Raw genomic sequence first — 13,755 nt, 5'->3', positions numbered from 1 at the left:
TTAATTATGATTCCTGGCTACTACACAAAGCTTATTTTATTATATCACATTTTAAGTATTTTTAATTTACATGTATGTTTACTATGTAATATATATTATGATATATATTGTGTAATGTACAATGTAATATAGAATTATAATATAGTGCTATTTATCACATATTATTCCATTTAAATATTCTAAATATATTTATTATGTATTATAACTTATTTTAAAATGCACAGAAGAGAACAAAAGGAAGTTTGGAAGGAAACACAAGCAAGTAGGACAGTTCTGAAAATAATGTGAGGAATTTCATACATACATTTTTTAAGTAAGTAGGATGAAATGGAGATTATGGTTTCATAAAGAATCCTCTGTGTTCTGATGTTCTCTCTCTCTCTTTATCTCTCTCTCTCTCTCTTTTTTCTTATAAGAATTAAAAAAGGCTATTGTAACCGTTTGGACAAGAAGTGATGAGAACCCCAAACTGGGTGGCAGTTGTATGTATAGAGAGAAGAGGATGGGTAGGACAGAGATTGGGTTGGGAGAATCAAAAATACTTTGCAACTATTTAAATATGGATAATGAAGGAGAGAGGATAATAAAAAAAATAACCACTCAATTACAAACTCAGGTCACCAGAAGGTTGGGGTTCTATCAACAGAAATAGGAAGTTAGGAAGAAAGGAGGGGAAATATAGACAGTTCTCTGATGAATTATGAGTCAAAGTTCGGAAAAAAAGGCATATGAACAAACAGACCACACACATACTCACAGTATTCTTTTTTATTTTAAGTCTCAGGATTAAAAGGGGCTCATTTAATCTTTCTCTCCTGAGGATGAGAAGTATTTCTCTTCCAGCCCAACCCTTTCCAAAAGTCAGTGAACTCTAAGTCCCACAGGAAGAGTTGAAACTAGGATTAATAAAATAATAACTTTAAAACCAGAAGGGCCCTCAGAGTTCCTTTAGTCCACCCTCACCCCTTTATTTTGAGGATGAGGAAAATGTAGTCCAAGGATATGAAGTGACTTAGTCATCCAGACAGTAACTTGAAAAGCCAGAATTTGAACTCAAGTACAACACTATGATTCTCATTTTTTTGTACTATGGAAAATTATCACAAAATGTTCTAGAGACAAGTAGAATGAAAAATGCCATCAATCAAGATGGTGGGTAGGGTTTAGATCATCCATATCAGAATATAGTTTAGAGCTGGCAGGCACTTCAGAGGCTGAATGCCTTATTTTACTGATGAGGAAATGGACACATAAAGGTTAGGCAACTTGTCCAAAGTCTTTTAGCCAATATACGTCTAAGGAAGGATGTTAAACATGTCTTACTGACTCCATATCTAAATTTATGCATTTCATTATACATCAATCATACATCATATGGATGATTTTAATTTTATAACATTTGGATTCATTTTTGTTGTTTTTCTTTGCATTCATGTTGTTGGAGTCTAGGCACGTGATTTTACAAAGGACTTTCTTATTTCAATAATTGAGAATTTCCTTAATGTGTGCACTCCTTTCATCTACCCAGATCCCAGCTCATTTTTGAAACACTGGATCATAGGATCATAGATTTAGAGCCAAGAAAGTTCTTGGAAGCCATTTAGTAAAACAATTGGTATTTACATGAGTCTAAGTTTCAAAGAGTATCTTACATGTTATCTTATGTAATTCTAATAATAATTCCACAAGATAGGCACTATTATTAACCCCATTTTATAAATGAGGAAAGTGAGGTTAAAAGAGGTCATAGGACTTGCTCAGAGATACACAAGTCATAATTTGCCCCTTGAGGTAGGATTTGAATGCAGTTTTTGTGATTCCAAATCTATCAAAATGTTACCAGCCCAATTTCCTCTTTAAAAAAAAATTCTTACCTTCTGTCTTAGAATCAATATTAAGTATTTGTTCTAAGGCAGAAGAGTGCTAAGGACTAGGTAACTTGGATTAAATTAAAAGGAGCTCATTTAGTCTTTCTGTCAAGAGGACGAGAAGTATTTCTCCTCCAGCTCAACCTTTGCCTTAAATGACTTGTCCAGGATCACATAGCCAATAAGTGTGTGAGACTAGATTTAAATTTAGGACCTCTTGTCTCTAGGCCTGACTCTATTCACTGAGCCACCTAGCTGTCCCTCAACTCCCTCATTTTACAGATGTAGGAATTAGAAACCCAGGAGTGTGAAGTAAACTTTCCCAAAGGCAGATGCCAGTAGATATCAATGGGATTGGAACCCTGATCTTCTGACTCAAGAGAGAGCGTTCCTTCCATTGTATCACACTGCCTCCATCTTGGCAATGGTTTTAGGAATTGCTGTAGACAAAAATTCCCCCGCCTTGCCATGGAGCTGGTGGTGTCTCCGAATTTTGACAGACACAAAGTTCATCGCTGTATTTGAAGCTTTTATAACTTGGTAGAACATTTAAGAACTTGTATTCATTGAAAGAGCCTTCTAGTTCCCAGAGTCATCCCCTCCCCAATACCTTGATGAGGGATAGAAGGTAGATGCTTTAGACCAGATTGTATAGCATGGCAAGTACATCCTTGGCAAAGGACCTCAGTAGGATGGAAAGGTGGCAAGAAATGTTCTTTGACAAAATTATCTTGCCCTAAACTTGTCCTCCAAAAAGAAATAAAAAGCTATCCATTTCCATCAGAAGACAACTCCTTGGAAATGAAAAAAGAACACAATGAAAAATTATGCAAGTAAATAGATGAGGAATAGGGAATAGAGCTGTGACTTCACTAGTAAAAGTAAATCCCAGATAAGGAAACTGCCTCTCCTTTGCTGCAATCTAAGGGGACCATTGGGGATCCCATAGCCAGGATGCCTAAGACTTAGGACTTGAATTCTATGATCCTCCTGGTTCTTTATTCACTAAGCCAAACTATGTCACAGTTGCTGTGAGGATTAGTTGAGATAATATATGAAAAGTGATTTTATAAACCTGTGGGGAAGTTAATTAGGATAATCCTGATCAATTAACTGCACACCAATTCAGTTAGTAAAAAGAGACAGGTAATCAAGATCCTACAGCATTGAAAGTGTAGTTTGTCTTGGTCCCAGGTGTTCCTGAAGTATGTTCCTTTCCACTAGTGTACTCTATGTGTGCCCACTCTTCTTGTCTACAATCCCTTAAATAATATCTCAGAAAATATTTTTACTTTTTGCTAATTGGGTCCTCTAATTGACTATTAAAGGTAAAGTCACTGATGGGGGCTTTGAGCTAAGTTTTAGGAGTGAAGACCTACAGAATTCTCTATACCTGGGGTAGCCATCCCCCAGGGGACCCATCCTATGACTGCAAATGAGGGAGAGTGTAATACTAGATGGTCCCTACAACTATAGATAAATTAACTGTTTGCTATTTCCCCAGTAGCCCTTAGAGTTTAGGATTTTTCAAAATGAGGAGAGGGCAGTTTGGATGTCAATAGTATTTGTAGGGGTAGATGATGGAATTGGAGAAGGATGATGGAAGGGAGTGATTTGTCATTTTGTTTAAAGTTCAGAGCTTTAAATTTACATCCCCCTAGGTCAGTGATGGGCAAACTTTTAAAGAGGGGGCCAAAGAAAAGGAAATGCTCATCTGTCAGTCTGTTTCTAAGGCAACTCTTTTGAAGTTTCATTGTATTGTATCCTACTCATTGTATTCGTCAGATTAGGAATAATGTCTGCAACCAGATAGAACATTTCAGGGGTCCACATCTGGCCCGTGGGCTGTAGTTTGCCCATCACTGCCATAGGTAATTTTGTATGGCCTCAGGGGAAAGGAAAGTCAGTCAAAAGATTTAAAAAGCAAAATGCACTCAGGACATGAATTGGTGATATTTTTCTAGACTTTCCTCCACTGATAATCATGTTAGCAAGTCAATATTCCTCTCCAAAAATATGGGAGATATTTATTCCAATTAGCCTGATTCTCTTTGTTTCTAAACAGACTCTTATTTCCTCCTTAATTGTTGGATCAGAGATTTTCTGGCAACTGTTTCCCTTACAAAAAGAATGATCTCAGTGGTGAGGGAAGGTCCTGATCTCTAAGGGCAGTCCAACCTTTCTCTCCAACACAACATCTGGGGATTCCCAATGACTGAAGATATCTTGTTGTCAGATCTGAGGGGATACTTGCCATCTGGATAGAGGAGTGACGAATATTTACTCCCTCTGGAAATCTTTCCTGGCCTTGTGTTGACTTCCGACCTTCACCTGTATGGCCAAATTGCCCTTTCTCTTTTGCCTCTGAGCTTCCATATGTATTACGATTGTCCCACTCCCCTTTTCTGCTAGAGGTCAGTGACCAGCTGGCGTCTCTACATTAGGGAGGATGGGAGTATCCAAATCCTAGTTCTTCTCCTTATCATCTTGGGCAAATCACATCTCCTCTTTGGGTCTCAATTTCTTCATCTTCAAAATGATGATACTATCATCACATGATAGGATACGATGAACTCCAATGTTTCTTCCAACTCAAAATCTATGACTTATCTATGCCTTTCTTTGCTCTTTGGCTCCTCCTCATCCTTTTACCTGTTCTTGGAGACTGTGTAGCCTTGGAAGGGTAGCTCTCAATCTCTAAGGAGAGAATCTGCTTCTCCACTAGCTAAGCCTGACTACAATTACCCCCAGAAAGGTATCCAAGGAATAATAAAATTGAAGTCCAGTTCTGGCCAACTGAGGTGTTATGAGACCTTCCAATGCTGTAGATAAGGTTTCAAGATCTCTCTCCAAAGTTCTCCCATTCTTCCAAACGTTTACATTTTCCTCGGCTTCCAAAATTACAAGGTTTGTTTCTCATCAGGCATCTGGAAAATTCCAGCCTTTCCTTCACTCCACTGTATGGCACCACATGTTTTAGATTCAAATCTAGAGCATTCTCTAGAACTCTACCCATCTGATAGCTTCTCCAAGGACATGAAGCATGCCTATGCCTACCCTAATAGAAGAAAAGCTCTGGAATCAGAGGACTTAGGTTCAAATTCCACTTTCATTGTTAGTAACTATGACTGACCACATCACAACTTCTCCAGCTTCAATTTCTTTATCTGTTAAATGTGGGGGTAAGGAGGAATTGGGCTAGTATGTTAAATTAGGATGGCTCTATATCTGTGACTATATGATGTTACTGGATTGGAGCCAAGATCACTGTCTTGAACAATGGCCTGCCCCTAGATCAGGGGATTCTTACACTTTTTATATGTCCTGAATCCCTTTGGCAGAAGTATGATGAAGCCTGTGGACCCCTTTTCACAATCACACTTTTAAATGAATAAAAGAGAATTCTTACCCTCTCCTTTTTTGAAGAGGACCAATGACATTGTGGGCAATGTCTTGACTTGCACATGAATTGGATTCGAGTGAGGCATAGTTGAACAAAATCATCCCCTCATTCTCTCTCCCAGTCATTGGAGTCCAACAGCAGGACAAAAATAAGGATGACAGACGATGGTCTGGGATGCATTGAGTGACAGTGCCATCATCAAAGTATGATCAAGATCTAAGTGCTCTAAAGTGCCTGCTTCAGCTGCCTTCATGGCCACCAGAAACAAATTGTTCAGCTCTCCACTCCATTTCAGGAAAGCTTCCCATGCTTGGGGTAGATATTCCCCTACCTCACTGATGGATTTGAGGACTGTTGGCAACCCTCTACCTGGTTTAGAACCTCAGCCAAGATGGTTTTCCTGAGTTGTGACCACTATTTCTTGGAGCCGTAAGTGAAAGATAAATACCAAAGGTGAATTAGTAGCCCTGAAAAGTACTCAACAACCCTCATATCAGACTTTTCAGCCCTTCCTGATACCCCATATATCCTGTCCCCAAAAATAGAATACATGAGATTTCAAAGGAAAACAATTCTTTTTTTAAATTGTTAGATTTATGAAAGTTTATTTCATATATATGTTAATTTATATAAATATATATTTTATAAAATATTGTTATATTTTTATATAATATATAGCATTGTTGCCATACATACTATACACATGCATATAAGTGTGCATATATGTGTGTATGTGTATATATTTTTCAAAATGATGAACCCTGGATTAAGAACCCCTGCTTTTAGGGGGCAGCTGGGTGGCTCATTGGATTTAGAGACAGACCTAGAGATGAAAGGTCCTAGGTTCAAATCTGGCCTTAGACACTTCCCAGTTGTGGGACCCTGGGCAAGTCACTTAACCCCCATTGCCTAAAAAAAAAAGAACCCCTGCTTTTAGAAAAATCCTGTTTTCCAATTCAACTGCCAAAATTAAAGGATTTTAAGTCCTTCTCCTTCTCATAGTTTCAATATGGTCATTAAATATTTATAAGATCCCACTCTGTGCCAGGGAGTGTGCTAAGCTAATTATGGTAAGTAAAAAAAAAAAAAAAAAAAAAAGGAAAAATTTTTAAGGAAGAGTAAATGTTCAGAGTGTTTGTATTAAGGGACATTCATATACAAAGTACAAAAACATCTTCCAAAAACTCTGTGTGTGTGTGTATGTGTGTGTGTGTGTGTGTATGTGTTAGAAAAGATGTGTTGTTGTTCAGTCATTTTCAGTTCTATCAAGCTCTTTGTGACTTCGTTTGGATTTTCTTGGCAAAGATACTGAAGTGTTTTGCCATTTCTCTCTCATTATATTAAGGTAAACAGAGGTTAAGTGACATGATCAGGATCATACAATAAGTGTCTAAGGCCATATTTGAATTTACGAAGATGAGTCTTCCTGACTCCAGGCCCAGTGCTCTCTCCACTACACCACCTAACTGCCTTAGAAAAAGCCAGGAAATAGCAATGTGGATTTTGTTGTTCTTCATATTCAAAAGAGGACCAAAATGACATCATTGGCAATGTCTTTTGAGACACTTATAAAATGGATTTAAGTGAAACAGAACTGCACAAAGTCTTAAATCTCACTATCTCTTCCAGAGTCATTGAAGGTCGTTGGTAAGGCAAAAGTCAAGACAACTGGTGATGGCTTGGGACCAAGTGGGTGATGTTGGCATCTTTGTTATCTAACCAAGCTCCAAGTACTCCACAGTGCCTGCTTCTGCCACCTACATGACTCATTTGGACAAATTGCTCACATCCATCTATTCTGCAGGGAAAATCTTTTTTTTTTAATAATTAATTGGGCAGCTAGGTGGCTTAATTGATAGAGAACCAAGCCTAGAGACAGGAGGTCCTGAGTTTAAATCTTGCTTTTAGATGATTCCTAGCTATGTGACCCTGGGCAAGTCACTTAACATAGTATTGGTTCTAAGACAAAAGGTAAAGGTTTTTAAAAATAAGTAATTGATTTGTTTGTTACTTTAAAATTCCCAGGAAGTCTTCATATGATTCAGATAGAGACCTGCCTATTTCCTGATAGGTTTGGGGCCTGTCAGTTACCCTCAAACGCGTTTAGTCCATCTGCCAAGATGATTTTACGGGTATATTATTTCTGGGCCAGCTCTATCCTCTGAGAGCCACAGGTGAGAAAGGATGGCAGATGGAGCCCCAAAGTGGAAAGTAGCCCTGAAAAAAAGACTTGCTAAGCCCCCACACTGGAAGTACTAGTCTTCCCTGAACCCTCCCATATACCACAAAAGCAAAATGGATACTCATGGAATAAAGAACATTATAGTATATGAACCTAACGCAATATGAGGAATCCAAGTAAGGACAAGAAGACCGGTATGAAGTGCTATAAAATGAAGCAAGAAAAAACAAAAGAATAAAATCTAGAAATGACTAAATAATACAAATTAAAATAGCTCTGATAAGTGACTTATTCCAATTCATTTGTAAACTATGGCCTCAAAGGTCATTGGAATTAAATAAATAAAAATTTGAATAAAACTCTCCTCAGTGGTGAAGATTGATTCTTCTTTGCTCTGTGAGTGCCCACGTAAGGGCCAGAATTGGAAAGAGCTTGAAGGAAGAGTCCCTGATGGACTCTCAATGCCTTCTTCTTCCCAGAGTCTTTCACTCCCTTCAGAGACCTGAAGGGAGCCTGGAACTGTGTGTCTTCTCTCTCAAAGTTAGAAGTCAGATGATCAAGATCTTTCCTCTTAAGCTCTCACCAACTCTACTTCTCATGCAGAAAACTTTAGAGCACACAATTTCCTCCTATGAGTGTGTGTGTGTGTGTGTGTGTGTGTGTGTGTGTGTGTGTGTCTTTGTGTGAATTGCCTTGGAACTAGGGGTTACACATTGTTATGACCAGTTTTGACCCTGGAGAACAGATGGTGAAAGACACGACTTAGTCCCAGACAAGGGACTTTCTCTTCCCTCTCCAGAGACCGGGGAGATGCTATTTCCAATGGGTGATGTCTCTTTGTTTAGGATCTCTGTCAAAACACTCTGATTCTTCTTTCTGTCTCTTGGAATAATTCTCTGACTCCTCTTTCCCTAACAGAGACAATGATCTAAGTGAAGGGAGAGGCTTTTTGTCCCAAATCCTGAGCAACCATCAAAACTTTCTCTCTAGAATAAATTCTGGGGTTTCCCAGTAATTAGGGATATCCTGAGGTCAGATCTGGAGAGAATCCTGATCTCAATCAGACATGACATCATTTACAGAGATGTATCCAGGGTAAGTTCACTAGGGCAATCTGTGGATGAGGAATATTGTATAAACCAGGGGTCGGCAACCTTTTTGGCCATGAGAGCCATAAACGCCAAATTTTTTAAAATGTAATTTCGTGAGAACCGTACAGTGCTCACAGTGCCGCTCCTATAACAGTGCCTGAAAACAAAATTGATTTTATGGCTCCTGCAGAAAGAGCCATATCTGGCCCTCAAAAGATCCAGATATGGCTCGAGAGCCATACATTGCCGACCCGTGGTATAAACTGTCATGTATACTGTTTAGTTTTGCTTATTTGCTTTTTCTTCTTTGATGTTCAAAGAGTAGTTCAAAGGGGGGGGGGAGTGAAATATATTGGAAAAGCCATAAGATTTAAAAACAATTGTGATCAGAGGATTTCCATTCCATCCCATCTCTATCACTGCACAAACCTGCTAGGTAGAAAACTGGAATTGGATTTAGGAAGACCTGGGTCCAAATCATCTCCCAGACATTTACTAGCTTGGTGACACTGGGAAAGTCACTTAAGCTCTGTCTGCCTCAGTTTCTTTATCAGTAAAATGGAGATAATCAGGGATTCTACCTCACAGGATTGTTTCGAGTACCAAAACAAATAACACATGTAAAGCTCTTTGCAAACAGTAAATATCATCATCACTATCACCATCATCATCACCATCTCTCAAATGCATGACTCTGGTTCCCATTTAATGTCTTTTGATCTTAGTTTTTTCATTGACAAAATTAGGGCAGTAGATTAGATGCTCTCTAGAGTTCCTTCCAGCTCAATGTCTATGGCCCAAAATTATCTTTCCAGTACATTACTCTTAAAATGCTCTGATTTTGCTGCTTTCCTCATGCACTCTCATATTGCATGGCTCAAGACCTTATTGGCATCAGACATGATGCCATCTACTCCAGTCATTCTCAGATTTTGTGTTTGTAATCAACAATCCTGTGAAGGAAGGGAAAGAAAATGAATCGTGTAAACATGGACAATTATTTAAAAATTAAAAAAAGAAAAAAGTGATCCTGGGAAGTAGGTGCTATTATTATCATCGTTGTTATTTCAAAGTTGAGGAAAGTAGAGCAGACAGAAGTTAAATGACCAGTCATACAGCCTGTAAGTATTTGAGGAAGGATTGAACTCAGGTTTTCTTGATTCCAAGTTCTATAGTACCTGACAAATAGTAGATAATTAATGAATGTTTATTGACTTGGTGGTCGCCATTTAAAATAATATAAAGTAAAAAAGTGAAATAAAAGCACCTAAGATTTAGAAAAGATTATTCTAGAAAGTAAAATCAATTATCATTGGGTTTAATGTGTCTCCTACACCTTTCTCTCCCATCCCTACCTCAAAAAAGAAAAAAAAACAAGGAAAGTCTTTAGGAAATTCAGAGGAAAACTAACCAAGTGGGCTTTTCAGCCCTATTGAGACAATGGCTTTGACCAAAAGCAGAACAAAGTGGACCTGGGAGTTAAGGGTGGGAGATCCAGTTCTGAAAGAAGCACATTCTTTCAAAAGAGAGATGGCAGTGTATATGGGAATAGCATAGTATTTAAAGTTACAATGCCTGGATTCAAGCCCTGATTTTTTTGATAGATCAATTCCTTATGATAAACTCAGTTTTCTTCCCTATAAAATGAAAGGTCGAACTAGTCAGGAGTTCTTACTTTGAGGTCCAGTAACTTGTTTTTATCAAATCTTTTCATAACTCTTTCTATATTATTGATTTATTTTTAATACTATGCGTTTTGTTTTATGCATTAAAAACATCCTCTGAGAAGGAATCTATAGTCAGTAGGCCAGTAAACATTTATTAAGTGACTATTAAGTGCTACACACTGTGTTAAGTGCTAAAGCTATAAAAAGATAATCTCTGTCCTCAAGGAATTCACAGTCTGATGGGGGACAACTAGGTAGCTCAGTGGCTAGAGAGCCAGGGCTGGAGATGGGTGGACCTAGGTTCAAAGTTGGCCTCAGACAATTCCTAGCTGTCTGACTCTGGGCAAGTCATTTAATCCCAATTGCCTAGCCCTCACTGCCCAATATTTGGTATCAATTCTAAGACATAAGGTAAGGACTTAAAAAAGAAAAGAAATAATAGCCAAACTAGCCTATAAATAGGATAAATGTTATTTGTCCTTCATTTTCAAAGACAACCAATGATATCACAGAGTGATGTCTTGACTTGTGCTTAATTTGAATTTAAGTGAGATAGAATTTTGTATTTGATCCTAGAAGCAATAGAGAGCCACTAGATTTTATTGAGTAGGGAGTTGCACAGCTGGACCTGTGCTTTTGGAAAATCACTTTAGTACCTGAATGGAAGATGGATTTGAGTAGCAATAGATTTGAGGCAGGTAGACACATGAGCAAGCTTTTGCAAAAATCCAGGTATGATGAGAGTCTGCACCAGTGGTGGCAATGTCAGAAGATAGAAGAAGGGGTATTCAAAAGATGTCACAAAAGTGAAATCGATGGGATTTGACAACAGATTGGCTTCATTAGATTGTCACCCAAGGGGTCCATGGCACATGAAAAATTAAGAATGTTTAGACTAGATAATCACTAAGTCTTTTTCTTGCTCTAAGTCTTATGCTCTTTTGAGATGAGAAACTAGGTCAGAGAGTGGAAAATAAGCATGAACTGACCAAATGAACTGTAATCCCTATGGACTAGAATTAGGGAGAGGCTAGAAATGACTTTTTGATGCTTTAAACTTATGCTAGGAAAACTCAGGAATGAGAATTTAGGTATGATTCACATCAGCCACATGTCATTTTGGTTCTGAAGTTCCTACCCATAATAAAAATTGAAATTTTCATTTGAAAAGACTTGGTATGTAAGGCGGCACTAAACAGTATAGGGAAAGGGGATGATGCCAATCTCCTCTATTTGTTTTTTCCATCTCCTCCTTAACCACATTTCAGGTGCTTTCTGCTAATTTTACACCCTTCATGACTCTTTCTTTACCCAGCCAATCTAGAGTCAGACTCAATAAAGTCATATTATATCTAGAAGATGCTTTAGAGGCCCATCAATCCACTCCTCTAATTTTACCAAAAAAAAAATAAATAACCCTAGAGAATTTATGTGTCTTGTTCAGGGTAGCATAGCTGGTTAGTGTAATAGAAAGGTTCTGAATGCAGCTTCTCTGACTCTAGAACCAACTGGGGATATCATACTGCATTCAGTGGCAAGTTATGCATTTATTTATTTATTTGTTTGTTTGTTTGTTTATTTATTTATTTATTTCTAGTTCCATAAAGTTCAGCCACAGCTAGATTGGAAATGCCTTACACAGCCAGATTCAAACCTTGGCTCTACTCTTTATTGCTTTTGTGACATTGTCAAAGTGACATTTCTTCTCTAGACCCTGAGGGCACAAACTATTTTGTATCCCCATAAGTCTCTCTTACTGGGACCTGGCACACAATTTTTTGTGTTGTCATTTAGTCATTTCAGTCTTGTCTGGTTCCTAAAAGTGACTTATATGTTTTGTTTTGTTTTGTTTCGTTTTGTTTTGACAAAGATACTGGAGTGGCTTGCTATTTCCTTCCCATTTGCAATAAATACTTGTTGGTTGATGGACTAAGAGATTTTAATGGCCAATTGGTATTTCTGAGTAGTTACTTTAGCTTAAAGTTTCTTCTTCCTTCTCATCTGACAAAGTATCTTCTTCTTTCTTCAGAAACCTGCCTCCGGGATTCCATCTGAGAGGTCTTGCATTTAAAGAACAGAACCAGTGGAAGAGTTGAGTGGAGATCATAGGAAATGAAACATGGAGGTTATCTAGACTTATGCCCTCTTTTTACAAAGGAGGAAGTTGAGGTTCAGAAAGAGGAAATGATTTACCAATGTCAGTTGGGCAATAAGTATCAGAGTCAAGCTCTGAAGCCAAGTCTTGACTCTAAATCTAGTACATTTTTTAAACCAAAATATGATGGTAGGCACTCTAAATCAGCTTCTCTCCCAGGATACTCTCTCCTCTCTCCATATTAATGATGATACTCTCAATCTACATATTTGACTGATCCTTTTCAGTATCTCATCTTGAATCATATTGTCTATCTTGTCCATTGACTGTAGGTGTCCTCCAAGACCTGATCCTGCGTTGCCTTCTCTTTTCTTTTGACATATATTCATTGGGTGATTTCAATAGGTCTTATGAGTTTAATTATCATCTGTATTTAGATGGCTTTCAGATCTACATATCCAACCCTAGTCTCTCTACAGAGCTCCAATACCACATAACCAATTGCTAATTGAATTGTTTAAATTAGATATCTTTTAGGTATCTCAGAGTCAATATGTTCAAATTAAAATTCATTATCTTTACCCCCCAAAACTACCTTTCTTCAAGACTTTCCTATTTCTGTCACCACCATCCTTCCAGTCATATAGTTTCACAATTTTATTTATAACCTCAGGCCCTCATTCCCATTTACTCATGCCAAATTAGCTGCCAGTTCTTGCTTTTATCTCCCTAACACCTGGAACGTCTGTGCCATTTTCATATCTCTAGTTTGGGCCCTCATTGCCTCTTGAATAGAATATTTCAATAACCTCCTATTTGCTTTTCCTGCCTCAAGACTTTCCCCACTCTAACCTATCCTCCGTATAGTTTCCAAAGTAATTTGCCTAAAGTATAGGTCTATCCAATAAATCCCAGAGACTCCCTTTTGTTGTTCAGTTATTTTAGTCATGTAGGACTCTTCATGACCCCATTTTGGGGTTTTCTTAACTAAAATACTTAAGTTGTTTGCCATTTTCTTCTCTAGCTTACTTTATAGATTAGGAAACTGAGATAAAGAGGGTTAAGCGACTTGCCAGGGTCTCACGACTAGTAAATGTCTAAAACAGGATTTGAATTCCAGTCTTCCTGACTCTAGGCCTGGCACTTTAACTACTGTATCACCTAGCTTCCCTACTAATCTGAAAATCAAATCTAAACTATTCTGTTTAGCATTTAAAGCCCCTAATGACCTGAACTTTCCTATTTTTCTAGGTTTTTTTTTTCTCACAAATCACCTTCCTCCTCACACTCAATCCACCAGTAATACTGGCCTGCTTTCTATTTCTTATACAAATCAATCCATCTTCCATCTCTGAGATTTTGTCACTGTCCTTTTATATTCCCAGAATAAACTACATTTTCATCTCATCCTTCAAGAGTTAGCTCAAATTCTGTCTTCTGTATGAGGTT

This window comes from Gracilinanus agilis, chromosome 4 (assembly GCF_016433145.1).
Source record: "Gracilinanus agilis isolate LMUSP501 chromosome 4, AgileGrace, whole genome shotgun sequence".
In the NCBI taxonomy this organism is placed as follows: domain Eukaryota; kingdom Metazoa; phylum Chordata; class Mammalia; order Didelphimorphia; family Didelphidae; genus Gracilinanus; species Gracilinanus agilis.
The sequence above is the reverse complement of the archived record's forward strand: the minus strand, read 5'-3'. Positions refer to the sequence as shown.